Below are 22,603 nucleotides of genomic sequence, written 5' to 3' on the forward strand. Positions count from 1 at the left end.
AATGCTTTACATTAATGAAGAACTGCTGTGCAAGCCCGATAATATTTTAGTCCCCTTTGCAGATGCCCAAGCATTTACTCGGTATTCAAAGCTGCACTCCACAGCTTCAAGAACCAGAATTTAAAACTAGCAGTCTTAGCTCACTGATTAAATACTGCTTCAATGAAACAAGACACACTAACTCCAGTGCACAAGACTCCTTTTGGGACCCCACAGAACACCTGCTCTGCAACCCCACAGCAAGGAGAAAATAAAGGACCTGTGCAACCTCACCCACCTTATGTTTTTTCTAATGATTTCCCAGTTAATTCAAACATTCATAAGCTTTTTAAATCCATTTACTTGTCATCAAAGCATTGCCTGCCAAGTCATGCATGCCATAGTGAAAAAAAGTACTAAGATGACAGTGCATGGAGCTGACACTGCATAGAGATTGTTTCTCTCAGGGAAGTTCTATGCAGAATGGACAGGGTCTGTAGAAATATGTTTGATACAGTCACACAGAAATCCAGATTGGAATGGTACTTTTATACAAACTAATCCTGAAAGTCATGTAAAATATAATTTGGTGCATCTGACCTGTAGTCAGGTTTCATCTCAAGAAAGATTCCCAGCATGACAGCTTTTTACATGGAAAAAATAAATACATATCCGTGAGCTGCAACCAGTGACAAAGGTGTAATAGCAAATATCCCTTATGGCAAGCTTGTGAGAAAGGGCTGTTCTCAGACAACAAAGCCTGAATACAAGAGGGTACATCAATTATTTCTGCACAAACCAGACTGAAAGAACAGCACACAGCTGATATGTCCATAGTTGTTCACACAGCATGACAATGGGAAGGGATGAGATGGCATTAGACAATACAACAGCATGCATTTCAATTTTTAACAGATTCATGCCATTTTTTTCTTTTTTGCTCACAACCAAGGGAACCGCAATGCTACTGACACTGCACGGTTGACTGCTGTTGTTCAATGTGTTAAAAAAAAAACCCCACTATAATTAAGTAATTGGTTGGCCTCTGTTCATTTCATTCTACACTGCTGCCTCACACTTATTTAAAGAATAGAGAAAAAATTGTTGAAAATGTGGCAGATAGTGGGGAAAAAAAAAAAAAAAAAAAAAGTTAAGCTTGACTTGTTTAAATTAGGTGGTATTTGTACAGATGGAGCACCTGCCAGGACTGGCAAGAAGAACAGTTCTGTCGCATTGCAAGAAACATTTTTGGATCGAAAGTTATTGAAATACCATTTGTATCCATCAGGATTATTTCCCGAGCCAAAGATTTAGGTTCTTGCATGTCTAAATCCTGTCAAGTCCTACTCTAGCAAAATAAGTATTTATAGAATTGTAGAATCATTCAGGTTAGAAAAGATCTTTGAGTCCAACTGTTAACTCAGCACTGCCAAGTCCACCACCAAACCATGTCCCTAAGTGCCTTATCTATACATCTTCCAAACACCTACAAGGATGGTGACTCAAACACCTATTCCAATGCTTGATAACCCTTTTCATCAAGAAATTATTCCAAACACCCACTATGCATCAGAGATGCCAATAAGCATAGCAAGTAATTGATGGAAGTGATGAGCAGAATACAGATAAAATGTTTTCTGCCAAAGGGCAAAATCCATGAAAGGCTCTGGAAAGGGAAAATGACCAACACATTTTCTGAACAGGAAATTATTAGCCTTTCAATGACAACAGTCTTGCTTATAACCAAGAAGGGATCACAATTCCAGTGTACAGGGACATGACAGGTCAGCTCTGCAGCCACAAAACATACAGGAAAATTAAGGATTACCTGGATTGCACACTGTCATCCATGTGCTGCTTTTTAGTAAGAGCTGAGATGTTCTTATTCTATTTGAATTGTGTGCTTTGGTTAAATGCAGTGTGTTAGAAGTGACAACTAAAGGTCTGAGAAGTTTGAGGAGCTATTTCACTCTAAGTTAGAAGACCCTAAAAACCAAAATTTCCCATTTGTATCTCATTTTATAAGTTGATATAGACCATTCCTTTGAAAAAGGTTTCAGTTTGGAATCTCTCAGCTTTGAAAAAGAGATGTCCTTCAGCAGCAGTGTAAAAAACTGGAACTCCCACCTAGAGAACAGGACCAGGCACACCCAGAGAATGACAAAGTTGAAAATGAGCACTTAGAAGCAGATCTCCTCTGATACATGCCTTCCCTTTTAGTGCTTGTGCAGACTGGGACTGACACACATTCATGAACACTAATACTCTATTACAAACTTTGTTAAAAATAGACTGTTTAAAAGTCACCAATTCTCATCTCAATGACTTGGCGTCAACAAAGCTGAAAACAAGGGCAAAAAGGACATTTAGAAACACCATCACACTAGTTGAAGGCTGCAGTGCCAGAATTAGCTTGCTAACTTCATTTTAGGAGAAAAGAACTAAGGGTCACTTATGACATTTCTGACAATAAGTACATTTAATAAAGCATAAGAATAAAGATATATTTTAAAGACCATTTGCAGTACAGCTAGGAAAAAAAAATCCCAACAAAACCAAACCCAGCTCTAGCAAGTTTTACTATATAAAGACTGACCCCTGGATTTACCAATTGCCAGTCTTGCCAACAGTCAGTCTCCTGCCATTGCAGACTTTCCCTCTTCTGCAACTCCCAAATTTGCACATATTGATTCTAGAATTTTTGCTCCTGGCAACTACCTTTTTTTTTTTTTTTTTTTTTTTGCCTAGATGGTGTAAGTATGACAGAACATCAGCATTTCCAAATAAATCTTCAGAGTGGAAAAAAGTATTATAGAAGTGTTTTTAAAAGTGTAAGAAAAGGTTTTCTGGGTTTTTTTCTTTTTCTTTTAAGAAAATAGTGTATTGAAAACAATATACAAACACTGCATTGTGAAGAATTAAAAATAAAAATCATTGAAATGGAAGTCTAAAGAGATAGTGCCTATTTTTATTTCCAAAGACAGAATAGAAACAGGCTAAAAAGCCAAAAATTAAATCACCAGTAACTTGTATTTATTTTGGTTTTAATGCTGATTAAAGATTAAGATGAAATTTCATCACTAACATATATAATCACCATTGTTTGCTTAACCACATATGACCTAACAAGCAATTGCACACAAAATTTTTGTTGCAGTTCCTCTTTAAAGAGGAAGAAGTATTTGTCTCTGCTTTTAAAGGAGAGGGAGTACTTGCAGCAACTCAACTCTGTTGACCCAATGCTTTTTCTTTTCTTTTAATTACAATGGCAAGCACCATGGATTTATTTTCATGTCCAAAGGCTTCACCTTTTTGCTCCAAATTACTCACAAGCACATAACAATGTATACCTTGTAAGTATTACAAGAATATTTTGCATGAAGCAAATTCTGCCAAAACAATACACATTTGTAACCTACATGAGGGATACAGCCCTCACATACTTTTCCTATGTCCCATAACTTCCAATGCAGACATTTGGAATGAAATGCTGAATACTCATGATCTTGACATACAGTGTCAGTATCTTTAGTGACTACAGTTGCAAAAGTGTGTAACCCAGTTTTGGTAAACTGCAAAAAATACTCCATTTAAAATCAGTGCTATTGTTTGGTGGAGGAAGCATATTTGACAGAGTAAATGACAGCACCATTAAAAGTAACAACATACACAAAGTAAACCTTTTAAGAGAGCCCAACACCTAAGACAAGCCATCTTCAGAAGCACATGCCCTATCAAGTGAGGTTCTGCATCCAGAGGATGAAGTGGGAACATGAAGTGACCCCCCTGGAGAACACTGTGTGCCAAATTTCCACAGTTTCAGGAAAATGCTGACTGTTATGCAAGCACCACAATATACAGGTGCCATACAATATACCACAATATTTTCCAACTGAGAGCTCCATAGAAATCTTAAGTCCATCCCCTGACCCTATGGTCCCTTCCTGTCCATCACCTTCTACTTTCTTTATGCATTATTTCCCTCTCCTAACCTTTTAAAATTCTGTTAGTCTCTCCTTTTACTGTCACTTGAGAACGGACTTTTCATTTATTGTTCCTTAAATAATTAAATAGTCTCCATTTGCTTTCCTGTTTCCAAACCAGAGTAGCATCCCATTTATGTATTGTCACTCACTTCTATCACTTTTCATTTTTTCTTATTAGCATATCTTTATAGTACTATTTGGCAAGCAGAGGTTAACTTTTTTTTCTTCTTCTCAAAGGACAAGTTAGCAGCTTTATGAAACTGCTATTAATGAAGTGCCAAATTCATTTAAAACACACACACTAGCTAGCAGAAAAGCAGAGGTAAACCTTAATCAAGCACATCAAGATCTGTTGTGCTAATTTTCATCTCTGTTTAAGTAAAAAGTCCAATTATCCCGCTCAATCTATCTCTGAAAAAGCATTTCACCAGCCCCATTTCCTCAAGAGGCATTTTTTATCTCCTTTCTGTCAGTGGAGCTGAGATACAAAAAACCCAAATTGAATTCCTCAGCAAGGCTTCTAGTCCCACTGAAACCAACCAGCACATCTTTTCTGAAGGCTTGTGGCAGGGCCACGACAAATCCATGGCACAGCACGGAGCCAAGCCAGAGGGCTACACAGGGTCACCTCAACTTCCAGAGTCAAGTCACACAGATCAGCCACTTTCTCCCTGTTGTCCTCTACTTCTCCCCTGTTTCGAGGACATCTGGCCTTCTTCATCTGTTCCTATTTGTCTCCTTCTTTTTTTCATCCCTGCAACAAGTTTGTACCCTCCACAGAAAGAAACACCATCTTAATTCAGCAACCATTGCCTTTCCCTTGCTGATGGAAAACAGAACTTATGGTAAAAGGACTTCCCCATGTCCATTGTGGAAGTCAGTCAGAAATGCATCAGTTTTTATAAAAGATCTGCTGGCTGAAGGTACTCAATGGAGCATTTAAATATCCAGAGAGAGGAATAAAAGGTACTTTTTTGTTTGGTAACAGTAAGCATTGTGTTTGCTTTCCAAGTTCAAACTAAGTGTGTAAAACAAGCTGGTGCTGGATACAGGTGGTGATGAGCTTACAGGGATAAGCAGTGCAGGTCATCAGTGGCAAGCACAGACACAGGCACCAGTCACCCACAGAACCTCCATGAAGAAGGATCATGCATCTTTAAGCATTGTGAACTAATGACATCCTCCTCCTCCACAGTGAGTTCCACAGCAGCTGTTTATCTGAACCACGAGCTCTGATGAAGCAGTGAGTAAAACCAATACCACATCACACTCTTCTTCCTTCTGGGATGCACCCACAAGTCTGCTGTACATCCAGACTAACAACTGCACCAGAATGATGGAAGCACAGAAACTACTTATGAAAACAGCTGGACTGAAATTAGGAGCAGAGATTAAATGCACTACAACGTCTCCAAATTTGATGCTACTTCACCCACAGCACACTGGATTTAAGACCAGAAGATATACCTTGTTCATCCTTGTATTCACAGGTGTAATCTCTTTAAAAATACTTAGTGAAGGTGCTGAGAAATTCCTAAATCCCTTTTGCTTGTACCTTCTGTAGATATAACTGGCATTTGATTCATACCAGTACTGAAGCGCTCCATCAAAACTGCACTTTCTGGAGGTTACTTTTAGTAAATAAAATATTACCTTAAAAATGCTTGGCCAAACAAGCCAAGGTAAATGTTACATATTCTATGAACTTAAATAATTTATTCTTGGCTCAAAATACCATCATTTTTAAGTAAGCTTCTTTTTAACACTACTACAAGTTTCTAAATTTGCTTCAAAAGAGTTTTCCCTAAGCTTATGAACAAAGCTTACTGAATGAAGCAAAATTAGGGGTATTATTTTGCTAGCCACAGAACACTAATTTAATTTGCATTCTCTAATGAGTGCTGATCCAAAGATCAGGCATGCAGATGACAACAAGGACAGTAGTTACATGCAAATCCAGTAAGTCATTACTAATGCAGTATTCCACTCTGAGAGGAAGTACTTTCCTTGGTTCATCTTCTGATGAACTGAAGTGGCAACAAGAAATATTTCTATCCATATACCTTCTTGTTTAAATCATCCACTTCATTAAAAAGTTTAAAATCTTCCTGCCAGTGAGCCAGGTATTCCTTGTGTCACTCACATAAATATTCCTAGTGAAGTGACAGGAAATATCCTTAAAAACAAGACTCAGAAGCACCTTATTATTTAACTGAATATCTAAAGGTGCTTTTGAAATGAAGCAATACATTTCCCTGGCTTTAGACACTTGAGTTAGCACTTCTGAATACAGCTGAATTTTATAAATTCCAGTGCTCCTGCCGGGAGGATATTTCTTGAGCTGACATATCATGCATTTGCTCTGTTACTCTAGTTACTCTAATGCTGTTTCAGTGTGAGCAGGAAGAATTTCCTACTTCCCAAAAGATTTGAAATACAGATCCATAAAGCATATGGAAAAGCCAAATCAAACCTGTACCCTTAAGTCTTGCTACTCTATTTACATATGGCAAAGCTCTTATGGACTGTATTAGCTCAAGTCTGAATCCAGAGCAGCCTATTAAATGATACTTCTCTTTCAATTTATCTTATATTTGAGGCAAAACACATTGATTCTTGATAGTTGCAGGTACAATCCTCATTCACTCAGGCCCTCATCTCCAAGACACTCAGCAGCTTCAACCCACCCTAAGGCAACTGAAAACTACAATCACACAGGAGCTCGTTTTGGCTGGACTGAAGTCAGCGCAAATTCTACAGCAGACCTCAGGGGAAGGCAAGATCAGGGTTCAGCGACCCAGCCAGCAATAGCTGAATAAATGCAAGGGATCTGGACTTAACCTCACAGTCTGCTCTTACCAAAGTCAAAATTGTCTCATTAGTGCCAATGGGCACAACCCGACACGTTGCTGCACACTGGAACTCTCCATGGGACTGATCCTGCCATCTTGAGCCATCAGAATATTGCCTGTAGAAGTAATCCCACAGAAATCCAGGCAACTTGCACAAGTAAGGGCTGCCACAATCACAGTTATAATTAATTCTGAGCAATTTTACTATTTAGAAACGGAACCATAAAATTAGACTCTGAACGCAGCAAAGGTTTTGCAAATTCAGTTCATCCTACAGTTTATTTTCTTTCCCTTTAAACCAAACTAGAAGCCTATACTTTTAAATTAAATTACTAAGAATAATATCAATAGGTAAGCCATATGAACACTGTGGTGCTCTATATCAAAGCCTTCAAGCTACTGCTTTCAGTAGGGCATGATGCACACCTTCCAGTTTAAACCTACAAATTATTAGACAGGTTACCATAAGAAGAAATGTTTGATAGGTCTTTTTGGCATTTAGAAAAGGCTACCCTAGTTGGAGTTTTCAGATTGAGGAGGGGTTATTTTCCTTTCCTTACCAAATCTGTACCATTTTCTCAAGGCTATTATACTTTAATTAATTCCAATAATCCCAAAAGCTTTAGCTTATTCTGTCATTTTCATATCTATGTAAATAACTCTAGGATTACTTCTTTCAGGAGAGCACTAAATGTTGTTTTCCTGGTTCTCATTCTGACTCTTTGGGTAGTTGGTCTATTTATGCTTTTCAAGTTGTTTGGCTGTTTTCATTCTGTAATTACACCATTTCTGCTATCTAGGGACAGTCAGAAAGATTGGACGATAACCTGCAGCCTGAATCACTCTCACATTTTCTAACCGACACTCCAAAATCTCCGAATTTTTGAAGAGGGAAGCAAAAAAGAATTCTCTCTGGCACATCCTGAGGCATTTTCCAATTTTTTTTTTTTTTGGCGAGGGGAAAGTCTGGACGTGTAGCTTGCCAGAAAGGCGGGAGAAGAGCCCGCAGTTCCCACAGAGACACAGGACGCAGCAGCCGCTTGCTCACGACATTTCTGTGCGGGCTCAGAGGTCGGAGCCCCCCGTGGGACCCCTGAACCCCGTTCCCGTCCCGGGCCGGGGACACCACGGTCCCGCCCGGGCAGCGGGGGCGTCGCAGCTCACCTGGGCGCAGCAGGCACCGCCGCTGCCATTTGTTGCTCCCGTTCGGAGGGAGATGCCCTCTTCCCCCCTCCCCCCGCATCGCGGCCACCGCCGCCCGAACCGTAGCAACTGATTCTGATAGGTCTCAAAGTGGAAAAATCCTACGGCAACACACACGCGGCGCCTTCCCACCCGTGCCCGCCTCCGCCGCCCCCTTTCCCCGGCAGCCCGGCCGCCGCCCGCGCCGAACGAGCCCCGGCAGCCGCCGGCACACGGCCGGGCAGGGACAGCGGCCAGCACCCCGGGAACACCCGCGGATGGGAGGGGCGCTTCATTTCCTGATGTCGCTCCGTACGGGATCGGCGGCCGCGGCTCTCAATCCCCTCGTTTGCCCCCAGGCGAGAGGGTGCCAACCCCCTTCCCGCAGCCTCCGCCTCAGGATTCCCTCCCCATCTCCCGCTGCCTCGGCGGAATCCCGACCCCGTCACCCCCCAAACTCACGGACACCGGAGGTTCGCCAGCACGGGCTGGGGGAGGGGGCAGCTCGGGTGGCCCTCGCCTTTCGCTGCCGGGCGAGGTGGCACGGCACGGCGGCAGCCCCCGGAGGCAGCAGCGCTGACCGCCTTGCCCCGCTCCCTCCCCGTCGAGTTTCCTCCCGGCGCTGCCGCCCCCCGCCCAGCGCATCCGCGGGGCGCCGCAACTCACATCGCGGCGCCTTCCCGCAAAACTTCTCGGCGTGTGGCCCCGGCGGCTCCGCTCCGCTCCGCTCGGCTCGGCTCGGCGCAACAGGCAGCGCCGCTCACCTGGCGCGGGGCCGCCGCGCCATGGGAGCGCCGGGCGGAGCCTCGGGCGGCGCGGCGGGGCCGGCGCTGCCAACGCCCGCCCGCCCTGTGCTCCGCCGGGCGCTCCGCCGCCGGGAGGCTGTGCCTGCTGCTCCGCCGGGAGGCTGTGCCTGCCGCGCCGCCGCTCCCCTGCCCTGCGCTGCGGCTGCAGGCTCGGAGGGAGGAGAGAGCGGGGCGGGGATGATCCTCCCTCTCGCTCCCACCGCGCCGCGGGGAGGTGCTGCCCGCGAGGGGGGATGCTGCCCGCGAGGGGTGATGCTACCCGCAAAGGGCGATGCTGCCCGCAAAGGGTGATGCTGCCCGCGAGGGGTGATGCTGCCCGCGCGGGGTGATGCTGCCCACGAGGGGTGATGCTGCCCACGAGGGGTGATGCTGCCCACGAGGGGTGATGCTGCCCGCAAAGGGTGATGCTGCCCACGAGGGGTGATGCTACCCGCAAAGGGCGATGCTGCCCGCAAAGGGTGATGCTGCCCGCCAAGGATGGTGCTTCCCACGAGGGGTGATGCTGCCCGCGAGGGGTGATGCTGCCCGCGAGGGGTGATGCTACCCGCAAAGGGCGATGCTGCCCGCAAAGGGTGATGCTGCCCGCAAAGGGTGATGCTGCCCGCAAAGGGCGATGCTGCCCGCAAAGGGTGATGCTGCCCACGAGGGGTGATGCTGCCCGCAAAGGGTGATGCTGCCCACGAGAGGTGATGCTACCCGCAAAGGGTGATGCTGCCCGCAAAGGGTGATGCTGCCCACGAGAGGTGATGCTACCCGCAAAGGGTGATGCTGCCCGCAAAGGGTGATGCTGCCCGCGAGGGGCTTTGCTGCCCGCCAAGGATGGTGCTTCCCACGAGGGGTGATGCTGCCCACGAGGGGTGATGCTGCCCACGAGGGGTGATGCCCCCCCGTCTGCCGCCCGGGGCTGGATGTGGCTCTCGCCCTCCAGCTCTAGGGGCTCCTCCAGCCCGCGCTGCGCCGATGGAGAGAGATAGCCCTGCCCGCGATGCCTTCAGAGGGTGCTTCTGCTCCCCCCAGTGCCCACCAGGTTCCCCAGCAAAATACGAATAAGGTTAATTGTTCTGCTCATCGGAGTGAACAGCTGTCATTGCCAATGTATAATACTTGCTACAATAGGTGAACTTACGCTATGCTCAACCTCACCAACCTTTTGTGATGATCCAGTTGTTCACATCCTGCTTCGGGTTTACCGATGTTCTTGCGAGGGTGACTTTATTCTCCCAGAGGTGCTTCTGTGAAATGTGCTGTGTTGCAGCAGTTGCATGGCTTGTCATCACCCAGACTTTAAGAAATATCATCAGTTGGTTGCCTTTCTCACTCAAACACGTTCTCTGTTGTGCACTTTTCTACTCTGGCTCTGCGAAGTAAACTTTCTGTTCATTTCGTGCAGCAAAGAATTTTGTCGCCTGTCTCCAGTTTGAGAGCACCTGGGTAGATGGGTTTTAGAAAGATCCATCTTAGCTGGTTTGCTTTAAGGTGAAAGCTGCCTAAGATGCTACGTGGAACAGAAAACGAATTGGCATTGATTTCCTCTGGGCTGTGTTTTTTGCCTCTAACTATACAAAACTGTTTTATCTCCATATTAGCCATTGTCAAAAAGAGACTTCTAGGTTAGAAGGATGAGTGCTATGGCCACAGACAGGTGGTCTTTTGAGGGAAGGGGTGACAAAGGAAAGACATGCAACTAATAAATTGTCAGATGTCATTTTCCATCATTAAACCTCAGTCCTGTGAGTTTCTATCCAAATAAAAATATTTACCGCTCTGAGTAATCTATCTGAATCATATTAGCAAGATAATGCAGGACCAGGCCTTTGTACTATAGCAAAACCTGCTCTTTTTTTCTCCTAAGAGTTTTTGCAAATTGGCTCATGAACACTTATATGTATGCCTATCATTTAAAATTCTTCCTAGTATAAGAGAAAATAACAAATAAAAAACCAAACTTGATAAAAATCACTTTCATGGGTTCTCACACTGACTGACTCAACCCAGCTTTGAAGACACAATCAGTTATAAAATAAAAACCTAGTACATGAGCATGCCTTCCTTTTTGCAGTGTGTTTGGTTGTGTCACAAAGCTGATAAAACTGACTGTAGAAGCCACGACTGTGTTACCAGCCCTGTATTATTTGCAATGGAAAACAATTTTCAGGCTCTGTGAGTTTTATTCCTTTAGCTGAAACCGACTCAAAATCATTTTAAGGAAGTAGAAAAATATTAACCATTTTTGATAACCCAAACCCAAAATCTAATGTGCAGCATCCCTTTCTTCAAATACAGCTTGTGTTCATATTTTTGCTGTTTGGTATATAGATATATGGCAGCTGGGTGTAGTGCCCAGAATGGATGCACTTGGTTGCAATACACCACATTACCAGCATTGCAAACTTCCTTGGAGTGATTTGCTGTTGTTAAATATTTTTGAATGGAAAAATAAATTAAAAAGAGTTAGCAGATCTGATTTTCATTTGGCTTGACACACCACCCCCCCCCCAAAAAAAAAAAAAAAAAAAAAAAAGCAGTTTCCCTTTAAAATTGAACCTCTAGTGGTACTTTGTGGAATAAACTGTTTGCCTTGTTAAATATCACAGCAATATAAGAAAAGACTGATCTTAGCATGCATAACAACTTATTGCATTAGCTATGATGTCATTCATCCTAATGATTTAAGTATAATTGCCAAAAAAAAAAGAACCTCACAAAAAGATAGAAAAACTTTTTGTTGTTGTTGTTGTTGTTGTTGACATTGCACCCAATAAAAAGGTTTTTTTGACCAGCTGCACATAGTTGGTGTAGCTGGTTTGCAGATTTGTATTAAAAGACTCATTCCTGAGAGCAGCTAAACATCTACAACTTCAGTTGAAAAGTGGGTGTTTAGTATATCTCTGAAAAGGGGAATTGGGTTCTTTTTCTGGGGAAAATTTCTGTTAAGGGATGCACAGCTACTTGCTGTTAAAAGTGTTGCAGATTTTTAAAGGCTGAAATACTGCTGATGTCATGGTGGTTGTGTGCAGAAAAAAAGACTTTATTGTTATTCTAGCTGAAAGAAACTTTAGTCCTTAAACAAACCCAGAAGCAGATTTGCTGACTGGCTTACTGGCATTGCCTGTCCATTTTACATAGGTAGAAGTGAAAAGATTAGTCCTCTGTTAGGAAGGAGTGCAAGTTTAAAAGATAAGGAGAGGGTAATTTGGTTGCCCTCAAATAAGAAGGAAAATGCTAATATTTGCTGACTTCTGCACACAATTAGGAAAATCAGGGAGCATTAAATAACAGGGAATACCAGATGGTTCTTCAGTTTCCCTCATAAAATAATTTTGATGAATGTTTGTAAATATTTAAGGGCCTGGTAGTACTGATCTTCACACAAATTATTTTTTTTCTAGCGCAAAAAACCCTACATAATTCAGCAAGACTGTAAGGATTATTCATATAAACAAGACTTTACAGGATTAGGTGCTTAAAAATTTATAAATATTAACAAAATATTTCAATGGCTAAATTAAAGAATCATCTGGCACCATCTATTCTGTTGATTTTCTGAGACATTAATAGCTTTTTACAAAATCAGCAAAGAATACCACTTCTTCCAGTGCTGAGATAAATTGAGTGACCTTCTCTTTATCCCTTGACTAATATTCCTTTCATTACAGGATCAATTCTTTTCATAGCCTACAGTAGTATGAAATTAATATTCTAGATGTAGGTACATTAAAAAGCTAAATCTCACAATGCTTTTAACTCCAATAGCACATGCTTAGGAGTTTAGAAGGAATATTCTGTTCATGAGTGTGATTTTTTTGTAGAGAGCAGTGCAAAGACATGTCAGGGGCATGTTCTCCCTGGGATAACTCCCTACTGTAAGGGAGCACATGGGCAGGGCCCAGAGAAGTAGTTGGTGTTGAGCCACAACAACAGCAAAAAACATGAAATTTTGCAACCTGGAAATACTAAAAGCAGTAGAAACCACAATGTTCACACTATAGTTGCATTCCTAAATTGTATACCTGTTTCTGGTCTCTCTCTTGGCTTGGTGGTACCAGCTTGATGGTACTCATTCTCCTCTCAGGTACTGCTACTGCTTGTATAGGTGATGAGGTTTTGCCCTGAGAAGATTAGTAATGAATCAAAGTCCTCTTTACAGAGGGCCAGTACAAATCCTTTGTGTCTCTTAATCTTTTTAAGCTCTGTGCTGGCAATGTGCAGACCATCTTGATTTCTAAGTGCAGCTACTCTCACAAGGCTTTGAGGACTGGGCATTAAACACTCTCTTCAAGAAGAGCCAGTAGTTCTGTGTTCCTGTATTTGGCAGAGTATGTCTTTTGAAAGCTCTTGTTGGTCTTTTACTTAGTCCCTTTTCTACTATAGAAAAGAGATGAAGTGACTTTTAGGAGAGAGTTTCTGTTTTAAATAACAGAGGATCCTCAGGCTGTCAGTAATTCATTAACTCAGAGAGAGAAACAGTGGTTGTAAATAAGCTCAACTAGTTCAGCTCATACTCCACCTAGCTCTGATTTAGAGAACAATAAAAATAGGGAAATATATTTTTCTGCTAAGTGCCATCCATTAGTTGAAACTGATGTTTTGGTCTTCTTACAAAATAGCATGTGTTTCTGGGATACTTAAATATTAGAAAAAGTATAAATCTATTCAATCCTGCTCAAAACAGCTTAGTGGCAGTTAGTTCTCAACATGTACCCTTGTGCAATTTTTGGTTATTTCAAAGATTTATATAAAAGATTACATGTCTGCATTAGAAAAGCAGCTGTATTGATGGGAGGTACTTGGATTTCTGCAAGGCAGTTAATGCCACATGACATCTTGATTTCAAGTCCTGAATTACATGGAATTAACAGGTCACCTATTGCGAGGATTAAGAAGTGTCTCAATGACAAATTTCAAAATGTAGCCTTTTAATGGGTAGATTTCATTCAATGTGAGCAGCTTTCCAAGCAGAATCAGAAACAGTCTTTGCCTGATCCTGTTGTCTATTGTTTTCAGCACTTCGGGCCATGAGATAGAATCTTTGCTTTAAAGGCTTGCATATATCACAATAAATAAAGAAGATATATTACTTCTGCAGTAATTTGATTTGGCTAAATGATAACTGTCCAACAAGCAGCACACTAAATTCATTTTACTACAGTCCAAAAGCTTGTAGGAATGGACACTGGCTCAGAGAGCAGAGAATCAGGGAATGATAAAAGGTGATTATCTAAATCACCCCTTACAGGAGGTCTCAGTACATTGATGAGGAAAGGATTCAGCACAGTCCTTGCATGTTTCCAAGATATCAAGCACAGTTCTGGTGCCTGTACTTTAAAGAAGATGAGAAAATGTTGGAGAAAATCCAAATATTTTGTATGTCAAGTACAAGTCTTGAGATAGGAGGCTTAAAGAGCTGGACATGTTCCTCTTAAGAAAAGAGGGAGAGGACACAGCGAATAGATAACAACAATGAGCTTTTTCATTCTTGCTGACAAAAGCAAAGCTAAATCCAGTGACTGGAAGTTTCAGGTTAGATGTAATCAACCTTGAAATCAGATGCAATTTCCTAGCAGTAAAGGTAATTAAACTCTGTAACAGCTTATGAAGGGAGGTGGTGCTCTCACCATTGCTTCATCTTGTCCTAAAAAAGGCTGTCTTTCTTAAATATAGCTTTACTTCAGCTTCTGGGAGAACTTCTAATGGACAGAGCAGGCTGAGGGAGGAAAGGAGGGTCACATCAGGCTAAATCCCCTGGTGATCCCTCTGGCCCTGCATCCATTAGAACAATGCATCTGTGCAACTTCTTCCATTATGGCTGGAACAGGATGGCTTGAATTGCACCCTGCCCACTCAGATATTTTCAGGCTGGCATTAAGGTAATAAGTATAATCAAATCCCATACTTGAGAGCTCCAGTTGGCTGCCTAGAGCAGAGAGGAAGAATCTCCACTCCTCTGAGAGATATTTGGTCTCATATATTCTGCAGAAGAACTTTTTGCCTTCTCTTGAACCATGTATTATTTATCTTGCTGTAGCCAGGAAGAGATTAAACCAATGCAGAAAATGATTTTAGACATCTGATGCTTGGGCTTGAATTAAGCCCAGTCCAGAAGCAGTAGAAATTTTAATAGCTCAGATTGGCAAGCATGGTGGACATTTTGCATGGATTTTTTTTCTGTGGTTGTCTGGGCATGCCTTATCTGTTCTCAAGTATCACAGGAAGCTCAGGTACTGTTTTAGACACCGTTTTAATTTGATTTCTCAAGAACTAAAATACTATGGGCTAATGAAAGTTCTCTCAGCTTTGGTGTACATGTACAACATTTAATAGGCTCCTATATGCAAGGCAGATTAGACAGTCTGATGGTCTTTCCTGGCCTTAAATTGTAAGGAAATCTAAAACTTGTATGCAACAACAGCCTCTGATTTCCAGGGGTCTCAGGAAAGCACATAGTTACACCATGAGCCACAAGCACCAAATGGTCTCCAGTGCCACTGGTCAGAGATGGAAAAACTCACTGAGAATCCAAAAACCAAGCAATTTCCACCAGCATTAAAAATATGCAAGCACAAAATATTGCCAATTGCTTGCAGGTCTTTGCCTTGCAAGCCTCAGCAGAACTTATCAGAGGTATCTGCCTGCAGTAGAGGAGACCTGTCCTCACAGCCTCTGCCACCAGGAATCCCATCCTGCCTGGGCTGATGGGACACAGCTGCAGGACACAGTGACAGCTTGGTTGTGGAAAAGCCCTATTGAAAGCAGGTTTCTGAAGACTTCCAGCCCTAAACTATGAGGTGTTCCATCTTCATGAGAGGTGAAAAAAAAAAAAACTTGGATATTTAACACCTTCTCTGACAAAGCATTTATAAACACACCATGGTGTTCTGGTGTGGTTGGAAGGTGTGAGTGGCTGCATCCAGGAAAAGAATTGCTGAATAAACATAAATTAGCTGTTTCTCTCAGTAGAATGGCATAATTAGTGAAAAGTTGTTTCTAACATTTTACCTAGAGTCATGAAAGGGAATGACAGAAACCAACTCAGACTGGTGAAACAAGGTGGAAACACATCTCCATGACTTACTGCCTCTGAATAATATACTTGTAAAATGAGTGTTATATGTATCACTGGTAAGTGCAAATTATTTATAAACAAAAATGGTATTATAGATCCCCAAGATGTTTGCATGTGGAAGCCTACAAAACCACAGTAGGTATAGCTTCATATAGTGCTTGTCATCACAGAAAGTGGGTATTTTTTGTTTCTGAAGGGTAGGAGGAAAGGACACATTATAGCCTCAGCTCATTAAGATATTCTTCTCAGTTTAGATTTATTACAGGTTTCTTTTAAACTATAGTTTTATTTAAGAAATGGGCTTGTGTCATTGAGTATATGTACAGACTGCAAATGATGTTTTCCAAACAAATCCTCTATTGCATAATCCTTGCTGTCATTTTTAGTAGCAAGATGGAAAAGATGTTTCTATAAAGAATTGCTGTTTATGATGGGACATATAAGAAACAACCAGCACTATCCCAGAAGCAGATTGCAGGGTGTCAGGGCAGAAATGAGAAACTTTGGTGGATTTATTGTCTTCCTTAAACAGGAGGGGAAAAAAAAATTAAAATGTAGTCCAGCAACAACTAGCAATAGCATAACAGCTATTTATTTCAGCCATCTGAGATGTGGACATATGAGACACTGTTCAGAGGATATTGAAGATATTTCTTTCTTTATGTGCAGTATCATGAGGACTTACAGAACTTGATTGCTCTGGAAGAATTCACATGGTACCTAGGATCTGCTATCTCGAGTCTTTCAGAATAATTGGCTTGATTGACTGGTTTTAGGATGAATTTTTTTAAGTGTCTATTATTGTTATGTACAAAACTCTTAGCCAAATTCACTGGGATATTGTACATACTTAAAGAAAATGCATATTTTGTCTAAGTCCTATGTTGAATGACACTTGTAACAATACCTTCAGAAACACTGGGAGAACAAAATATGTGAGTTAAATGATACCTCATGCTTAGGCACCTAGATAAAATGGGAAAGTAAATGCAATTTACTTTCAAGGAGGATCTTGCTCACAAGATGAAAAATGCTCCATAAAAGCAGTTATTACTATGAGATTGCTATTGTTCTTCTGCAGCCACTTTGTTGAAAAAAAGTGCTTTTATCTTCCTTGAAATTGTCTCACAAGAAAATTGTTATGGTGTGATAACAGGTGTGTTCTGATATAGACAAATATATTATGGTGTAATAACAGGTATTACAGGTGAAGTGACATGATCTGTAGTAACATATGTGTGTCCTCTGTGTGTGTGTGTTTCCTGTGTGTGAAGATTTCCTTCTCAGGAACCATCCCTTGCTATTACTCTTCTTTGGTGCTGAACATCAGGGAGGACCAAGATTGAAACCCTAAGAAGGTGTGCATTTCTCCACAGCAATAAATCAAACTCTGAAAAGAAGCTGGTGGATATTTAACACTGTTTTTATTATTTTTATTATCACTTTTCCACAGTCTCCTTACTGGATAATTTCACAGAAAGTCCAGTGTGAACCCCCCCACTGAGTTAAGTTTTGTCAGTACAACTGGGATGGAGTAGCACCATAAAAGGACTAGAGGTCCAGAGAAAATGACAGCATGAACACTGTCTTTCTGTTTTTTTGGGAAATGGGAGACACATGACTTTCTGCAAAGAAGCCCACTAAGGGATTTTTTTTTTGCACTGATCTTAGGCAAATTGCCAAAGCTGAGGTTACAGACTCTTGATAGATACACAGTGATCCACAAGAACAAGGGTAAAACAAAAGAAAAGAAGTTCAAGTAATCAGAAATCTTTGAAGCGTAATTGCCTCATTTCTTCTGTTGTCAGTAAGATCAGACATTTTTGTTCTTGTTTAACCAGTCAAGTGCACAAATCCTGGCTAGCCTTCTCATTCACCATTGTGTTGAAAGGCACTAAAGGTGTCATCCAGAGTGTTTTACCCAAAAAAACACATTAGATCCCACTTAAAATCAGTGATCTGCCAAGAACTCTTTCAGACTCACTGGAGTATCTGAAGCTGTTAGCCATACTGATAATCAGAGGGGAGAAATTTCCTGAGATTCCCAACAGGCCAGAGAAAATGTCTCATGTGTTCAGGGCATTCCTGGTTGCAAGAAAAGAGCCTGGTCACAGCATTTGCTGAGTTGTCTTCCTCTCTGAAAAACAGCTGGAGCTTAGACCCTCTTTTTTTTTTTTTTTTTTTTCTATTCTATTTTAAGGGAGTCAATTATCCTGTGGCACATTCATTTAAATTGATTTAAATTGTAAATAAGTAAACAGGATTAGACCAAGGATTTGGCCTGACTTGGGGGAAACAGTTAGACAAGGTCCCCAAATAATACTGCTGTCAGCTAACAGCTTGGTTCACTCGGAGAACAGTCTTATGATGACAGTCAGATTAAAAGTGCCTAAAATCATTAGAATTAATTTTGAAATGATCTCTGGGAAGTAGCTGGGCAGGGATTTTAAGGAAGATAATGACAGAGAGCGAGATGGAAGCGAGGACTTTAGAACAGACTGATTAATAAAATATGAACACAGACAAAGCTGTGCAGCTGGGGTTTTATACTACCATTTAAAAATAGCAGTACATATCATTCTGACACTGAGCCTATATCACTTTAAATCTTTTAGAAACATATTAAAATTACTCAAAGAGGGACCATTTTCAAAAGCTCTCTGGACTTATGCATGATAACTAAAATGAGTTTCATTGTAAATCCCTCTGTCCAGACAGATCTGCTTACAAACCTCAGAGGACAAAGTCACAGTCTTCATCTGGCAAAATTATTGTCCAGTGATGATATATGATTTGTGCTTGCAGAAATGCAGCATGAGCACCATAATATTGGATCTTATATATATTAGGATGCTCCATTTTCAGGACAAAAAAAAATCAACTATATTATTGTTTTTACTAATGAAACCTTTCTGATATAGCTTCATTTGTCTAAAACCAAAGACAGATCCATTTCAAAAGTCAAGGAGAACAAGTAAAGAAAGAGCTGTACATCGTTTTTCCATTTTAGGACAAATATTCTCTAGATTTTACAGAAGCATTATGAAAATATGTGTAAAAATGAATTTGAGTGTTTGAAAACATTTGGATCATAAAGTCTCTGTGTATACATGAGACAAGAAGATCATGATCTTGGAAATAATATGATTCAGTAAAAAACAGAGTGGAAAGAAATCCTTCAACTCATTTGGAACTGTGGAAAAGAAAAAAATAAGTGAATTTGAAGTTCTTATTAGTCATCTCTGAGTCAAGACATGTATCTGTATCTGACCTACAAAGAAGCAGATTTTTTACTCAGCATTCCTCTGTTCCCTGTTGGGCATGCTAAACAGCACCATGTTTTAGAACAGCATCCACCCCTCATGCAGAAGCAGGCCTGTGCAATTTTTTTCCATTTAAGCCTTCAAGACAGAACTGAAGTGGGATCTTTTTATTTTCTTAAGTCAAGTACTGATTTACATCTCGTTCCTTATTTCCTGTCCCTTACCTTGCATGCACTGAAGAATCTCCTTGTGGAGAGGTTCAGTGCATAATTACTGTTCACACTTTGGAGGATGAATCAAAATATGGCCCCTGTTACCACAGAATGGCAATGAAGAAACAGGTTCATTTTAATGAGGGATGCATAGGCCCTTCCATACTTTTTACAGGTTGGTTTGAATTGTTTTCATTATGAGCCTATTAGTTCAGGAGAGTGCCAAGCAGCTCTGCTCTAGGCTACTGCTTGGCATGCAACTCCACCAGCACAAGAGTCATGGTTTGTTTGAACAGTTTGATAAAATTAAATAGCTCAACTCTCACCCAGCTCAAAGAGAAGCAAAAATGCTTGTGGAGGTTTTCAGATTTTAGAAACTGTATTCAGATTGCACAAGGCATCTTTGTCTTTAAAATCTAACTGCTCAAAGAGATGAGAGTTCATAATCTGGGGTAATGGTCATGCCAAATTAAGCAAGAAACATTGCAATATTGGCAGACCCAATGCTAGAGGGTAAAAATACAGTTCAGAGATAATGCAGTAAACAGTTGAAATTCCATGAAATTTGGTTTTAAATATGTGGTGATAACAACATGAATCATCTGACATGGTGGGGTATGATGAGGAACTGCACTCTGTGCTCCTTTGTAAGGTGTTTCGAGATGTGTCAAAAAACTCGTTTCACACTCAGCTACATTTAGTTGTTATCGTTCAAGAAAGATATAATTCAGTACAAAACTAAACATTTTTGGCCAGTACATGTCTTCAAAGAAAAATTCTTTGCACCTAAAATTATTTCAAGAAAGATGAAATTGAAAACTGTTGCAGTATTTATATGTGAGATGCATCATATACTGCATACACTGCAACTAGTAGCTTTCATAAGCATTGAAACATGCACAAAACCATTGCATTTGTTGTTTTGGAGGAAAATTCTGTATTGAAATAGGTAGCATATGTTTTATTTCTACTGTCTGCAGATCTTACCGCCCCTTTTGCTGTGGATTGCTGGCAGAACTGTGCTTTGTCAGGCATGGACACAGTCTTCTCTTGCATCCCCCCAGACAAGGTGTGGGATGAAGGAAAAGAGAATACTCCACCCCAACTTTTTCAAAATGTGTCTACCAATACATCTCTTTGGCCTTCACAAACAGGCTCCTTTGCAATTGCTGGCAATTATCTCTATTTTTAGACTTGTCTAACACACTTCAAAAAGGAGCAAGGGATGCAATAAAACCAGGGTTACTATATACCACTTTCATTAAGAAACAACACTTTAATTGCCATGACTTAGTACTTCAGTGCTTGCAAGATGGGTGCTGTCACCCTTGAGAATTTTCCAGGCACAGTTTCTACTAAAATTTAGTCCCTCGGATTATTTTTATTTCAGTTTCTTGGGAATGGGAGACCAGACAGTGGTGGGACAAGAAAAATTCAATGTTGGAGAGAAGATAGAATGACTGAAAAACATTAGCTCAGAGATACATGTGCATGGGACAAGTGTATGATCTGGGAAGGAATACCTTATGCTGTATTATCTTCCACGGCATGAAATCCAAAAAGACTGCTGTAAGAGTGTGATCCTGCTCTAGTTTAACAAGGATAATTGCATTTAAACTATTTCTCCTGTAGATTGGAGACTTCTCATACTTAACACGTGTTGTGCTCTCTGTGGAGTCCACGTAGATACCCCCAAAAGCACTTGTGGCCATGTCATTAATACTGGGTTTGTATATACAATATTTTTGAAACTTACATTTCAGCATAAATGAATGAACACTTGGAATTACCCATGGCAACCTCAGTCTTTTTTGGCCCTGTCAAAAAAGTCTCTGGGATAGTCACAATCTTTCCCTCAAAGTGAACATAGGATCAGGAATAGCTATTCTGCATCTCTAGAAAGTCATGGGATTTTGAGCATATGAGAGAAGAGGACTAACTCAGAAATGAAAATGGGTCTGTGCTGCAGAGGAGGTACTTCAAAGATATCTTTAATTTTCATGTGCTCCAGGATCATAGCAGAGCTTGTCCATCATTGGAAGCTCTTCTGGGCTGTATCACAATGAACAAAGATTAGCTGTTATTATTCAGCATCTGCTTCAGTGTTCTAAATATCCTATAAAATTCTGAGCTTTATCTAATTGGGCTAGAAGGAGAAACAGACCAATAAATCTATTTTATTATGATTCAGTTATTCAAGTTTGGGAGTAAATAAATGTTAAATAAAATACATGGGAATACTAGCTAATCATCTTCCAACCATAAGAATGTGGTATTAAGAAGTACACTGGAGTTTGGAACTGTTGTTCAAAAATATTCCTTTTCCTAATCTTATAGCAAATAGAATAGCTTTTTTTTTTTTTAGTCATTGGTGCCACCCAGGCTAGAACTTGCCAGTTGAAGTGATGCTTAGCCCCTTTCTTACACAGAGAAGCTGTTGAAAATACATTGTACAAATGCTCTGAAACCACTGATTGTTTCCAGCAAGGCTCTTGATGAGACTAAAGAGGTCATCTTTAACTTTGTATGCCCTAAATGGTTTGGACTTTGAGAAATGCCCTGCACTTCCATGTCCTAGTGCCACTGGAAGATAAGCAGGAATTCAAAAAGGGAGGTGCTGGCTTGAAATCCTCTGTATAGGTTTAGATCTTGCTCTCAGCCATGTGCTCTGTTATTGTTTGAGGCATCCTGCTCTGCACTCACTTTCTCTCTTGCAGTTAAGGCAGGGTGGGCTGCAGGATGTACATTTATTGCTGCCTTTCTTCTAGTCTTACTCTGTGGATTTTTAGTACCAATGCTGTGATAGGTGTTCTGAGCTGGACATTTAGAGATGTATTTTGAAACTGTGTATCTAAATAATACCCATGTATGATTAGGAGACGGAGGACTGCAAAATTAAAATTCCCAAGAGTTGTTATTAGACTTTTTTTGTCTATCCTCAGTGAAGTCAACTGAACATATCAGGAGACCTGTGCTGTGAAGAACTGCTCTGGCATGTGGGCAGAAGTATGGCAGGATGCCTGCCACCCAGGCAATTGATCTCTCCTTGATACCAACTGCATCCAAAAACTCATCCCAGGGGTGGAAGGAACAGGCTCACTTCCCAGTTCTGAGCATACAGGAGCCTGTGGTCTAGCAGCAAACAACCTTAGTCAACATTATGCCATGAGTACTAGTAGCAGCAACACAACTTTCCAGTTTTGCCTGGGCCAATGTGTTATTTGATATGTTTTTTCACTGGTAAAGACATGCTCTGTCTG

At 41.1% G+C, this 22,603-nt stretch overlaps 1 protein-coding gene across 2 annotated transcripts in view; it reads right to left on the minus strand.

The window, feature by feature from the left end:
• LRRC3B (leucine rich repeat containing 3B) overlaps positions 1-8,884 on the minus strand; it is a 44,213-nt gene extending 35,329 nt beyond the window's left edge. The window contains exon 1 of one of the 2 annotated variants that reach the window (XM_056483932.1): positions 8,666-8,884. The gene's annotated coding sequence lies outside the window, so the exon portion shown is untranslated. Of the gene's footprint in view, positions 1-8,461 lie in introns of both variants that reach the window. The other variant, XM_056483933.1, reaches the window with a different exon arrangement.
• Between the last annotated feature and the right edge of the window lie 13,719 nt (positions 8,885-22,603).

The sequence above is a fragment of the Oenanthe melanoleuca genome, chromosome 2 (assembly GCF_029582105.1).
Source record: "Oenanthe melanoleuca isolate GR-GAL-2019-014 chromosome 2, OMel1.0, whole genome shotgun sequence".
Lineage (NCBI taxonomy): Eukaryota > Metazoa > Chordata > Aves > Passeriformes > Muscicapidae > Oenanthe > Oenanthe melanoleuca.